General features: G+C 32.7%; 1 protein-coding gene across 2 annotated transcripts in view; it reads left to right on the top strand.

Annotated features, from left to right (window-relative positions):
• Positions 1–3,043: 3,043 nt before the first annotated feature.
• LOC129751254 (glucose dehydrogenase [FAD, quinone]) overlaps positions 3,044–13,767 on the top strand; it is a 207,148-nt gene continuing 196,424 nt past the window's right edge. The window contains exon 1 of one of the 2 annotated variants that reach the window (XM_055746641.1): positions 3,044–3,712. The gene's annotated coding sequence lies outside the window, so the exon portion shown is untranslated. The remainder of the gene's footprint in view (positions 3,713–13,767) is intronic. The other variant, XM_055746639.1, reaches the window with a different exon arrangement.

Here is a 13,767-nt window from a genome sequence, read left to right on the forward strand (position 1 = left end):
GACAAATTTGGTAACGAGTCGTCCTTGAAGGATCTGCCTAGATTTGGAAGAAAACCTAGTCCAGACAGCCCCAGTTGGAGGCTAAACTAGTCACTTATATAAAGAGAACCGATCGCTATCAACGCGTCATCTGGCTTAAAAGTTCAAAACCAGCATTGAGATGATTCAAAGATTCAAGACCAGGAACTCCTTGAAGATGTACAACAAGCGGGATGTACATACCTAAGAAATCAGTAGAGCAACAATCTCGAGCAAGAACAAGGGCACAGAAACTTTGCGATCGGATTCTGGACGACAGTAACAGGCGCATCTTAATGGACGACGAAACCTACGTCAAACAGGATTCAGGAACGCTTACCGAGCCACAATTCTACACGCAATCGACGAACGAGGAGGTAGATTATGCCGACTGCACGATTGCTATTGAAAAATGTCGGCAGAAGGTTCTAGTATGGCAAGCTATTTGTAGCTGTGGTCTGCGGTCAAGTATTTTCTTCACAAAAGGTATAATAAATGCTCAAGTTTACAAAGATGAATGTTTAAAAAAACGCCAAGCCTGTACAGTAGTGGTTTTCAGACAATAACATCCAATTGATACTTCAAATTTTCCACATTTCCGTCCGATTGATCGATACTGGGGGATTGTAATGAGGATTTTTAGGAAAAAGGGGACAGTTTCTCAAAGTATGAAAGGATTCGAGAGCTATTGGAAGGCAGCATCCAGGAAATGCACAAAAGCTACTGTTCAGAACCTGATGGAAAGCATTTCATCAAAAGTGCGATCATTTTAAGATCCTAATTTTTAAATTAACCATTTAACCATGATATTGTTCCTTATCATACTGATCTACAATAAACCGAATAGGAAAAAATAAAATAATAAACTTATTTCATGTTTATTCACAGAAAGATGTTGCTTAAGAGTTTTCGATACAGATATTTAGGAACAATTAATGCTAAATATTTATTTATTTATTTATTTATTGGTCACTGTCTACGGAAATTTAATGTCATACAGACTGATTACTTAATCTTATCTTAAAACTATCCATACTTACACTGAAATCAAAATATACATACACTTGGTTGAACAATTTACAAGATATGTCAAACGGGTTATGAAATTCATTCTTACCATAGTTGTTCAATCTCAGGTGCTCAAAACTCCGTAAGGAACGAGAGGGGACATGAATCGGTATCATTTCCACGAGGCTAGCACGATCAATATTACCGGATATGACGTCGAATACAAACAGACGACGAAGTAGTGTAATACGTGAACCAATCGGTTCGATGTTTAAAATTCCACATCGAGCATGGTAATGTGGTAGGCGTTGAGGTTCGATCCATGGTAGGTTAGGCAGAGCGTATCTCAGGAATCGCTTTTGAGCTGACTCGAGTAGCTTCAATCCTCCGATCGTGTTTGGTGCCCAGACTTGAATATTGTACTCCAATCCACAGCGAACAAGCGAGCAATATAAAGCTTTGAGAGTTGTAGTGTCACTGAATCCTTTGGTATTCCTGACCAAAAATCCTAGGACTGTTTTTGCTTTTGCCACCGTTACAGCTAAATGTTCCTTGAATGATAGCGACTTATCTACAATAACACCGAGATCTCGAATAGACTCAACTTTTTCAAAAGCCACGTTATCAGCTGTGTATTGATGCGAAATTGCAACCCTACTTCTGGTGAACGTAATAATCTTAAACTTTTTAAGATTCACTTTCATCATATTCACTTTGCACCAAAGCATAAGCTTATCGAGGTCCTGCTGTAGTGACAGGCAGTCTGTGTAGTGAGCTATTGAGCGGTACATTTTGAGATCGTTTGCATAGAAAACTAATTCGGAATCGATAAGTTCACAAAGGTCGTTCATGAAGAGGTTGAACAAAAGTGGACCCAGATGCCTGCCTTGAGAAACACCGGATGGAACCATCATATTTCGAGATTTGATGTGACCTTGTCTGACGAAAGCAGTTCTGCCTTGAAGATATGATTCAAGCCATTTCACCAGCCAAGTTGGGAATCCCATTTTGTCCAATTTATCAATCAGGTGCTAGTGCGGTAGTCGATCGAAAGCCTTTGAGAAGTCCACGTAGATTGCATCCACTTGCGTCTTATTTGCCAAAGAACTGCTAACGAAGGGGACATAAACCATCAGGTTTGACAATGTTGATCTCTTTTTTCTAAAACCGTGCTGACATTCATCAATGATATGAGATGAATCTATGCTCATTACGTTAAAGATCAACAGTTCGAAAACCTTTGCCAAGCAATCCAATATAGAACATGTGCACACTTCAAGAATCATGTTATTTTTTTATAATTAAAGCTTAAAATGAGTATTTCAAACTGAAACAGAGTTCAGAGAAGAGTTTGGAATAAAGTAAACAAAAAAAAATTACAGTCCCCCCACAATCATGGATCACACACAATTATTTGTCACCGATCATTAGTAAATTACTCAAACTTAATCGCTAGTCGCATGTTACATTTGAAGAAGATTATTGGAATGTTCTGTCACGGATATTATTTGTCAAAAACCTATTTTTCTAATAAAAGTTCATTATCAATGTGATAGTTGAATTAAGATAGGAGTTATTACATTTCCGGCAAACCTTGAAACAACCTCTGCATTGCATCTGGCAATTGATAGTTCTGGCATCTCTGACTTAGGTTCCATTATGCTGTTGAATGGATTCTTTGCGAACTAGTAGCCGGAATAAGCCATCGCGCCGGTCGCGTCGGAGAATGGGGTGGGAAGACGCCGAGAGGCCCGACTTGTGGGCCATTCCAACTAGGCTTACACTCACTCATTACTGGCTGGCGGATGATCTTGTTGTTGTGAATAAGTATATTCTCAAAGTCGCGTACTCTCGCGCGCATCGGATGGTTGAATGGATGAACGATGAATCTCCCCACGAACCATCTTTGGCTTTGGCTGCTTTGAAGCATTCGGAGCTTTTGGCACATTCGAGACAGACAGTGATCGTCGATTCAGCTTTGCGCCGCGGCGGCTTAGCTTGAGCCTTGAATCGTCGTCGGATCGCGGTTCTTGATCATTCTCGCGTCGGACGTTCCGCGGTACGGATCGGTTTTTAGGAACGGCACTGATCTGCTTTGCTCCTGCTGAATATCCCGGGCAAGGCCTTTCCAAGACCCCCATTCAACTGGATTGGGTGATTGGGTCTTTTTCCCCTTCTTCAGGTAGCTTCTCAACGGTCTCAATCTGATCTTGTGAGTGCTAAACCGTTTTGGCCCAGAATTGGCCAAGATTCTTCTCGGCCACGCGTGACCAATTAGTGCCAGCATTATCTCGCGGGGGTTAGGTTCTTCTAAGAAGTGTTCACTCAGGTGGAAAAATAATTCGTAGACTGGAACAAGTACGGGAAACTGCAAGTGCACAACATCATCCCAAGAAGTGTGTTTCGGTTATTTTTTTTTCTCTGCATCTTCTTGTAAGTAAGTTGCTCTATCAAACTGGGTGGGTGGTGTAATTCTAGTGATTTTTAACGGCTCAATCGCAACCCAGTGTGCATTTGGCGGTGCTCCAAGAGAAGCTTAGCCCAGTGACTTCGATCATAACTTCGCTGCCGTGTAGATTTATAGCACATCGATTGAGATTTGAAAGGTCTCGTCCGGTGATCGTCTCCAGTTGAAGCTGCTGCACAGAAAGTGGAAGCCAAGCCGTTCGCCTTTTGGAGGAAGTAGGTGAATCTTTTTTTTTCTTCTTTCCCACTAGAGTTATGATGATACAATCTTTCGAGCGCCATACATTGTTTACACAATACACCAAAAACGGAACGTCGGGCGCGAAGCTTCATCTCATAACGCCAACAAATGTTTAATTAATTAGAAAAGTTTGTTTTCGAAAGTGAAACAGAAAACAAAAACCAGCACCCCAAACACAGAAAGAGGAAGCATCAGCAAACATAATTTTATGCAATAGTCGTCGTTCGGGTCCGGGTGGTTTTTTGAAGACGCTATGATTTCGGAGAATATCTGACGCCCTTCCCCTAACTTTTTCCATTTGGTATCTACTTGGAGCAATTAGTTTTTCGAGGGTGTGAGAAAAAACATTAACCGCAAAATAATGAGCCCTTTTTTGAGTGTTTTTATTTTGCAGGGTAGCAATTAGAAAATGAAGGTTTTTAAATAATTTAAAATTATTTGAGGCATCTTCAGATTTAAATGCCACATGTTTCCTTTATTATTTTTAATTTTTCAGAAATCCCTAGTTGAAATAAATAACCAAAAGCCGGCATCAAATTAAATTCCTAAATAAATTGGTATTTATTTTTCACCCACAGTTTTTTTCAAAAATTTATTATCATTTTGTTCCTATCGATTCAAAAGCTTAAAATTTACGTCTTATTTTGGAAAAAAATTAATTTATCGTTAAAATATTGAACTGACACCCTTGTTTAAATTTTTATTTAAAGCTAGGTTAGAAATAATTCAAGAAAACTTTTACAAACATTACAAAACATATTAAAATAAAGGTCTTAAACTAATTATCAATTTTCCTAGCAAAAAAAAAAGGGGGGGGGGGGGGGGGGGGAAATCTCCGATGGAGATTTTTTCCAAGTGAAATTTTCAGTTCGAGAAATTAATTAACTGATAAACAAAGTGATCCCAAAGGAATTCCAAAATAATTGTTAACAAATATGGAAGAAAATTTGATCGCCTCTAGCGGAATTTGTACTCTAAGCCCAAGACCTTTCATATGTCAACAAAATAAGTAAAAACATATTGAACCTAGTATCAATTAATTTAATACTTATTACTGTAATTTTAAAAATTTCGTTCATGTAATTACAAACATTATGTTGATATGATATATGCTGGAAAAAAACAATATCAGCCCAACTTTTATTATGTGTTTTTTACAATTCTAAATGCTCAGGTTCACATTCAAAAGGATTTTCATGAATAACACAATGTCACAAAATTCACACTTTTCCGAGGAGTAAAAAATCTAAGATCTATTTTTTATTAATTTGAGTGCCCTGAATCCAAATATTTAAGTATTTTTTCTTTTAACTTTTGTTTTTTAATAACTTTAAAAAATAGGTTAAAAACCATCTAGAAAATTTGTGCACATTTTGAATAAAACTGTAAAATATTACAACAATTTTGAAAATAAAGGTTTAAAATCAATGGTAGCACTAGTTTACAGCATTTTTGAACTAAGTGAACTAAAGATCATATTTGATATGAAATCGGGCGTCTGATCCGTAAAAGAAATTCAAAAAAATCTCAGTAGAACAGTTTTTAAACTATGCCCCAAATATAAAATTTTGGAAAAATAAAAATGGTAATTTAACTTAGATTTAAATATCTCGGATTGTAATAATAACAATAATTTGAAATCACTTTTTCGCATATTGAAGGTGAATAAATTTGCTATCGATCACCTTAACCTCTATTTTGCGGATGAACAACAGTGACTTTATGATAAAAAAATATAAAAAATTATTTTGAGAGAAAATTTTGTTTCCGCGAGCGAAAGTTTAAGACTCGAAGGTAACATTTAAAAAATCTGATTTTCTTTTGTACTTCAATATCTATACAAAACAAAGATTTCAAATGGTTATTTATCAAAATCGATTCAAAATTGAAGAAGTTATTGTTTCTCTACCATAACAGTAATTTTTGCATTTTTGAATAATTAAAAGAACCGAGGTGTACATATCGTAGTAAAGGAAAAATAAAACATGGTAAATCTTACTCCCTCCAAGACAAAATTGATAATTGTTATTGCGGTTCAAAAACTGTATTTAAGCAGAAAATTTTCGTATAAAAGGCAACGCGTAAAAAGAACTTTGTACTCGTGCAAAAATGGAATCAGCTATGTTTTCCTATCTGCTTTTGTGTTTTGAAATAACTTTTAATAAAATTAGTGAAAATCATTTAAGAAAATTCTTCAACAGTAATTTTGACTTCTGAGAAAATAGTTAGAGAAGTTTTCTATTTGTTTACTTCTCCCCATCTTGTAATATAAGGAAACTTCAAAGATTCTTTAAAGAAGTTTTATCCCAAATAAAATTTTTGTTATTTTCAAAAGCATTAATAAAAACATTTTGCAGGATTTAACAAAAAAAGTTAAATTAAATACAACCTTTTTTTCAAAACTTTCTTCAGTGATGTCAGAATACCTTATTTTGATATCTTTCCAAGTTTAAAACTGAACTTTTTTAAATAATTCATCACCATCATGATCAAAATATTTTTCCCTGATTGGATGGAGAATGATCATATTCAGCGTCAGTTTTTTTCTGCCATGTTGATTTGTTAGTTCGTCAGTTATCAATGATCGATTTCACTCAACATTGATTTATTTTTTAATTTATAAACTCTGTATCACCAAATCTGTATGAAGATTTGTGATCAGAACGCCAAAATTTATCAAATTGGCGCCAAAATGCTGTTTTCTTGAGAAACTAAATACAACTTTGAAAAAGTTTTCATAATGGTAAGAAGTTTTTAACAAAAAAAAGGTCCTTTCAAAAGTACCCTTAAAAATACCTTTTTTATCTTACTATTTAGTTTGTGTTTTTAAATAAATTTTCCGAATTTTATTGTACCGTCTTTTGAAATTTTCAAAAAAAAAATGACACCATAAGTTTTTTGCAATTGAAAAAAAAATTCTGGTTTTTTTTACCTCTCTAAAATAATCTTCTTTAAATTTCAATAAAAAATTATCATTCGCTCTTGATAGGACCCTATAATTCAATTGACGTCGAAAAATATATTCAGAGCTTATAATTTTAAACTAGATAATCTGCACTTGAATGTTTGTAAACGTTTCACTTTTTTAAATTTTTTAATTTTTTTTGTTGAGTCGATCACTGTTTTTTTTAATATGAAAAATTCCAAAAAGGATAACAAGAAGCAATTTATAAGCTTAATATCAATTCTATTCAAATGCTTTGTTTTTTCAATATTTTCCAAAAAACAATGGAATGGATCATGAAATTTAATTTTTTATATCTAAAATTTACCAACCAGAAATTTGTCACTGTAAGCTTTCAATAGTGAAATAAACATGTCTTATTATAAGTATATGGTGTTATTATTGTGAAATTTCAAAATCAACTTTGTTTTAATGATTTTTAATGAAAAAAATGATTTATCTTTGACTTTCATGACTGAAACTGTTGAAATAAATAAACCCTTCATTGAATAATAAAGAAAGGAAATGTAAAAGTAGATGATAAAAAAATAACCAATATTTTCACTTTACTAAACTGATTTAATCTGAAACTCATTTCAAGACACGGGTTTCATTTCTTTTGAAATCTGGTGTTAGATTTTTGTATTCTATTTCAGTGCCCTAATTCTTATATTCGAAGCTTAAATACTGTTTTATTTCGAAATATGAATTGGCATTCGTTATCTGGTGTTTCGGGAATGTTGATTATGAACTTGTAAACTAGACTGCTCAAGATTTATTCCAACCATATCGCTAGTTCAGCATAAGGAATATCATTTTGAATATTTTTAATGTTTTTCCTGATTTATTGTGCATTTTTGGAATTGTTCTTATTCTTACACCCATAGAAGAGGTTGCAAAAATTCAATGCCTATTTAAATAGCAAATCTCTGTGCCGAAAATACGCTGAAAAGTGTACTGTATCAAGGATAATTTGATTTGAAAAGCACTACTTGCTCAAAGACTCGAGTTCCTAAGCAAAATGATGTATGACCACAACATTCAAGTGAAACAAGGACAACATTTTATGGGAATCCAATTGGATTAATCATCCCAAAAAATATAGCAAGAATCGAACTCAGAGCAACATCTCATCTCGGCTTGCCAATCCGATATCTTACCCAGAGCACCATCTGAGTCAGTTAGCAAACGAAAATTTATTGCCATAGTCCTTCTGCCTCCACCGATTACCAAAAAAACGTGCATCAAAAAGCATACATCATTCAACTATATCCTTGCTGGCTGATTGTTTCCATCCTGCTTTGTTTTGTTATAGGATATGGATAACAGAAATATCCATTTTTCCAATCGCGTTTATCACTTCCAAAACTACTTTTCAGCATAACTCGATCAGCGTTTTCCTGTTCATGTTATTCTCGCTCTCTTACACTTCCTTTTTTCCAAAACAACCCGATCCTTTTCCCTCTCTTTCTCTCTTGCAAGAGTCGTGAAATGGGTAACGATGGCTATGTCCAAGGCGGGTAAAGCTTCAGGTGTGTTCTTATACCAATGCACGGAATCGTCCATCTTGTGACAGGCAATCGTAATCGTAGGCATGGTAGACGAACAATTCGCTGTCAAAAAACGCTCCGTCTCCACCCCCCACCAATGAGAAACTTTTGGTACCCCTTGCCTACTTTTCCTCAATATGCACCCACCCTACTGACCCACCCTGGCTATATCCGTTAAACAAAATGATTTTCTCACTGACGCAACGGAAAGATTATGCACTCAAAAAAATGTTAATCCAACTTAACGAAATATGCACTCAAAGAAATGTTTCAAAAAAAATTATCAAAATATCCAATATTTCATCCTGTTTTTTTTTTAAATTTATTTATTTATCGTTAATTTAGTTTATCATTATTTTCTCTTTCAATCTCTCTTGTTCTCTATAATGGGATATGTATTTTTTTTGTCTCTTTCAGACATTTGCAACGCAATTGCGCTAGGAGGACAATTACTCTTTTTCTTATTATTATTCTCCTAGGTTCTAACTTCAGCTTTCTTAGAAACTATGAGAATTTTTTCTTAGTATTTCGTAGCTGATCTACAAAATTTTTTTTCAAAAGCATGTTTTTTTGTTTTTTTCTTCTCTTTGACTTTGAATAACGGAAAACTGAAATGTTGTGGCTGAATAATGTCAGAAAACATATTCGAGTTCTATCACGAGGTTTCCAAAACTATAAATTGTGTTAAAATAGGTTGAAAGACAAGAGAGATATAGTTGTTTTAAACGAAGAGTGTCAAATTGACACTCAAGGCCTGATTAGGAAGTATTTTTCTCCTGAGATTTGAGGATGCGTCCATAAAAAAGTAATGATGAAAAATTAAAAACTTCAAGAGCTCAATGAGGCTTTCCGATTTATTTTATAAGAATGCACCCGAATTAAGTTTCAAGTCACCAAATTTCCAATAGTGTCATGTTGACACTCAAAAGCGGATTAGTATTAATGCCGGTCCGGTATAATTTTATACCGATAATTCCACCTCCAAGGAAGTTCATTATTGGAGTAGAGTCTGATTTTTGGGTGTAATGATATTTGAAATAATGAGAAATTTAGATAAATTAAGATAAATCGCGAAATGAAGTTGCATGGAAAATCTCAAAACAGCAAAAACATTCTACTATTTTATTTATTTTGTTTTTCTTTTTCTATAATTATTATTTTCATGTTACATAAGATCAAAGATTATGAGAATTATAACAACTTGAAATATTTTTAATGTTAAGCTACAATGAATTCGATCAAACAAAGGTCAAACAAGATAAATGTACTATTTTAAGATGATTTTATATGGCGGCTCCCTTCCATGAAAAGAGAAAATCCTAAAACTATTATTCAAACCATCTCTTACCCGAAAAACTCTCGGATACCTAATTTCACTTCATCCCGACCGTTTAAACGTGATGGTGTTACAAAGATAACGCCTTTGTATTTTATTTATAAGATTTATTTTGAATTCTAACTTTCGAAAGTAAGTCTTTGAAGTAGCCAATTTTCTTTTGAGAAGTTTTGACAAGAAAAATTGGGATTGGAAGATTTCATTTTCAAGATTTTTTTTTGACTTACATTTTCTTAACTTCAAGAACGACCATTTGAGTCATTGGTAAAAATTTATCAAACATTTAGAAATAAAAGTATGAGATTAAGTTTGCAGTTCAATGCAGATTGATTTTCTGCTCTTTTATACTCTATTTAAATTAAAGTTTTTAGTTTGAAACTTTGTAAATTTAGAATCTGCATTATAAATAATGCTAAACAAAATCAATGATGTTTTTTTCAATTGAGTTTTAACTGGAAAATAAAATAGAAGTTTTAAGGCCACAAAAAATATCATAATTAATTTGTTCCATGATATAAATCTTGTGAAATTCAATAAAAAAAATCAAATATGTGTGTCTGAAAAATCCAAATGTTGTTCTTTATTTGGGATTTCTTCTGGTTTGTGTCCAAACTAACTCTGATTTTAATATAAAATTTTAATGATGAATCAGAATTAAAAAATTCCGATTGCTTGACAATTTGCAATTTTATAACCCGTTTGACATCTCTTGTAGATTGTTCAACCAAGTGTATGTGTATTTTGATTTTAATATAAATAAGGATAGTTTTAAGGGTAGTTTAAGGAACCAGTCTGTATGATATTAAGTTATCGAAGACCGTGAACAATAAATAAATAAAATAAATAAATTTGAATCCTTCATGAATTTCTCACATTGATATTTTAATCTTGATTATAAAACATATCTTTGAGCTGAATCTGAATTTTGAATTTCGATCCCGAATCTGAGTACTGTCGTTTCATCCTGAGTTCGAAATCTGAATTCCAAATTTCGAAATGATTTTTTAATTCTAAGTACCAGATAGTAATTCTATATGTATGATCCAGAAGGCGAAATTTGGATCAGAATTCTCAACCAGAAAGTTTTTATATGAATTTTGAATTTTTGGCTTTCAATGTAAATTTTTTCTTCATCCATTTTCCAAAATTAAACTTGTGAATCTGATTGTAAATTGCGAATGATGAAACTGTTTCAGATTTATAAATTCGGGTCACCATTATGGAAATTTTTTTAGTTCCAATTATTCATAAGAATTAGAATTAAAAAATTGAAATGAAAATCTTATAAACGGTTTGTAATTTTAATTTTTTTTTCTCATTCTAATATTGGAAATGATTGGTTTCGAATAAAGAATTTTTCCCAGGATTTAATAATAAACCGGATACAGGATGTTAATTCTTATCAACTTAAAATCATATTCCAAGCTTTAAAAAAATCGTTCATATAAATTTTGAGAAAATATAGTAAAAAATATGAACGCGAAAAACATAATTTAATAAATCATTATTTTTAACTGTAGTAGAATTATTAACCTGGGATAAGATTCTGAGGTTTTGGCTTTAGTTCTGAGTCGAGATTGTTACTCTTGAATCATTTTAGTCGTTCATCAAAATTTGATTAGAAATTTGTGTAAGAAGAATTTCGCTTGGCAATTTTGACATAGAGGTGGATATAACTCCAAGACCCCCTCTTACGGCCATGCCTGCGACTATAACAATAACAATTCTCATATAAATAAAATTGAATTGAAAACAGTGCCTTTTAGATAGTTGAGCCATCTCAATAAAAATATTCGAAACATAATGTATTTCAAACATATCTCGAATTTTGCATTTAATATTACGCAATCTGAAAAACAGATTCTTGATGATTTACAAAACTAATTGATGTGATTGAAAATTTCAACCCTCAGGAACTTTGAGCACAGAGATGTTTGATGAATAATGGGCACATTTTAATCTTCACTCCCTTTGGATGAGCCCAGAAAGCGAATCCAAAACAGTAGAGGGAAGAAGAATTAGAATTTTAATCTTCTAAAAAAAGAGGAAAATGCATACATAAGTTGACAAATTTTTCTGTGTTTTGAACAATGTGAAAAAAAAAACGTTTGACCAGCAGCGGTCCTAGACCTGGCTCTTGGGGGGGGGTGATTCTCCAATTTTCATAAATCAGTCAATATAAAGGAACGTTAACAACTGGTGAAAAACGATCACTTCAGTGAGCGTTAGGAGAGGGAGGGGTTGCTATGGAGGGGGGGGGGGGGGGTTGGTCAGTTGCAAATGAATCTACAATATAAGCTGCACACTGGTTTTCCTTCCCCCATGAATTTCACTAAACAACATGTATTTAAAAAAGTATGAAACAAGAGATGAATAATGAAAACTTTATCAAAGTTTCTCTATATACTCATTTCAATATCCTTCTACACAACTTACTCATCCTTTCATTAAATAACCAGCGAATCTATATTATCCACTGCGAAAAAATGTATTTTATTTTTAATTTGTAGGTATATTTAATATTTTAAAATTGCCACTTTAAGAGCTCTTTAAAGAATTTCTTGTTATTAATGTAATTTTTCAATGAAAATAATACACACGTTGTTGAGAGATGAAAATGAAGAAATTTTATGTTCAAGCTATCTTCATTTTTTCCTGAGCTTCTCAATGTTAGCGCTCTGATATTTATAATTTGACCTAATAAAACGCGTCAAGTCGAAAGTCCGAGAATATTACCAATAATAACTATTTTACGTGTATTTCTTTATAAACTGTAAGAATAAGCTTTTTAAAACACTTTCGAACTGTTTCTTTGTTTGAATCATCAATAAAATCAATGCAATGAACAAATGTGTATATAACTTATTTTCGATACACTTCTTAGAGTAAGTTCACTGGTGTTGGAAAAAAGTGGTAGAAATTTTGACACTTGCGGCACATTTTAAAATTTTTGCCATGCAAAAACATTTTCAAGATCTGTGGCCTTCTAGATTTTTTACAACACGTGTTGTATTTTCGCATGCTGTGATGCAAAAATAGTCATATTTCTATCACATACATACACAGTGTTGCAAAAAAATACAACACCCCAAGGTCTTGAAAACATTTTTGCATGATAAAATTTTCAAAATGTCAAAATTTCTACCACTTTTTCCCAACACCAGTGAACTTGCTCTTAGTGCTGCTAAATAAGTCGAAATTAGTTTTCAAATTCTTTGCATCTCGGAAAATGTGAATTTTGTTATCTTATGTTATAGTTTCGTATGCAGATTTTGGGTTCTGGATATGAATTTGAATTTCTATCGCCAACACCAATTCCTTCATATTGAAACAGCTTTTATTGATACTTTTTTGTTCCTTTTTGGTTCTAAAAACTCATAGGGAACGCAAAAATCATAACACGTCATCTCTTTTTTCGATTTATTGTTGCTCTAATCTCTTGAGAAGAAAGAGAATCTTTACTGTGATCCAAAACCTGAGTTATTATTTCGCAATAAGTCATGAATTCGTTGAAAACGCAAGTAAAAATAGCACGACTTTAGATTTTAAAATGAGGTTAGCATTAGACATCTGATATGACTTTATAAAGTTTAAATATTCTCAATAAACCAGCTGTAAACAAAAGTCAAAAACAAAATTATAAATTCATAAATTTCAGATATGTAGATTTAGTCTTTTTTAGTCTTCACGTAAAGTTTTATTAGGATGATTTTTCCTGATTCTGAATTGATAATTTTTCTTCGATTTAAAAAATATTTTGAAATACAAAAAAATACTAGTGGGAAGCTTTTCGCTGCTCAGAATTTCATCAAAACTGCGGCATCAACACTTGTTGTTTATTACAATAGAATTTGTTTATCACTGAATCACTGATCACTGCAATGGATAATTTGATTAAAATTAAAATTTCTTACAATAAAAGCAATTTAACAGGCCAAAGGTTTTTTACTTCTTAGAACGACCATGATCTGTTCATCCATTTAACATGGAAGAAATTTGTAAAAATAAAGAAAATTGAAAATCACATAATTCCGTACGTTTATAGTGTAGTGATTTTTTTATCGATCCTTCTATATCTGAGCAAATAAAAAAGAAACTGCATATTGAAGGCATTAAATGTATGACGACAGCAGAACAAATATTTCAAGTATCTCATTGTTTTTAACCATATTCACCCCCCTATATGACTTTTTCAAATTTGTCA

This window comes from Uranotaenia lowii, chromosome 3 (genome assembly GCF_029784155.1).
Source record: "Uranotaenia lowii strain MFRU-FL chromosome 3, ASM2978415v1, whole genome shotgun sequence".
NCBI lineage: Eukaryota > Metazoa > Arthropoda > Insecta > Diptera > Culicidae > Uranotaenia > Uranotaenia lowii.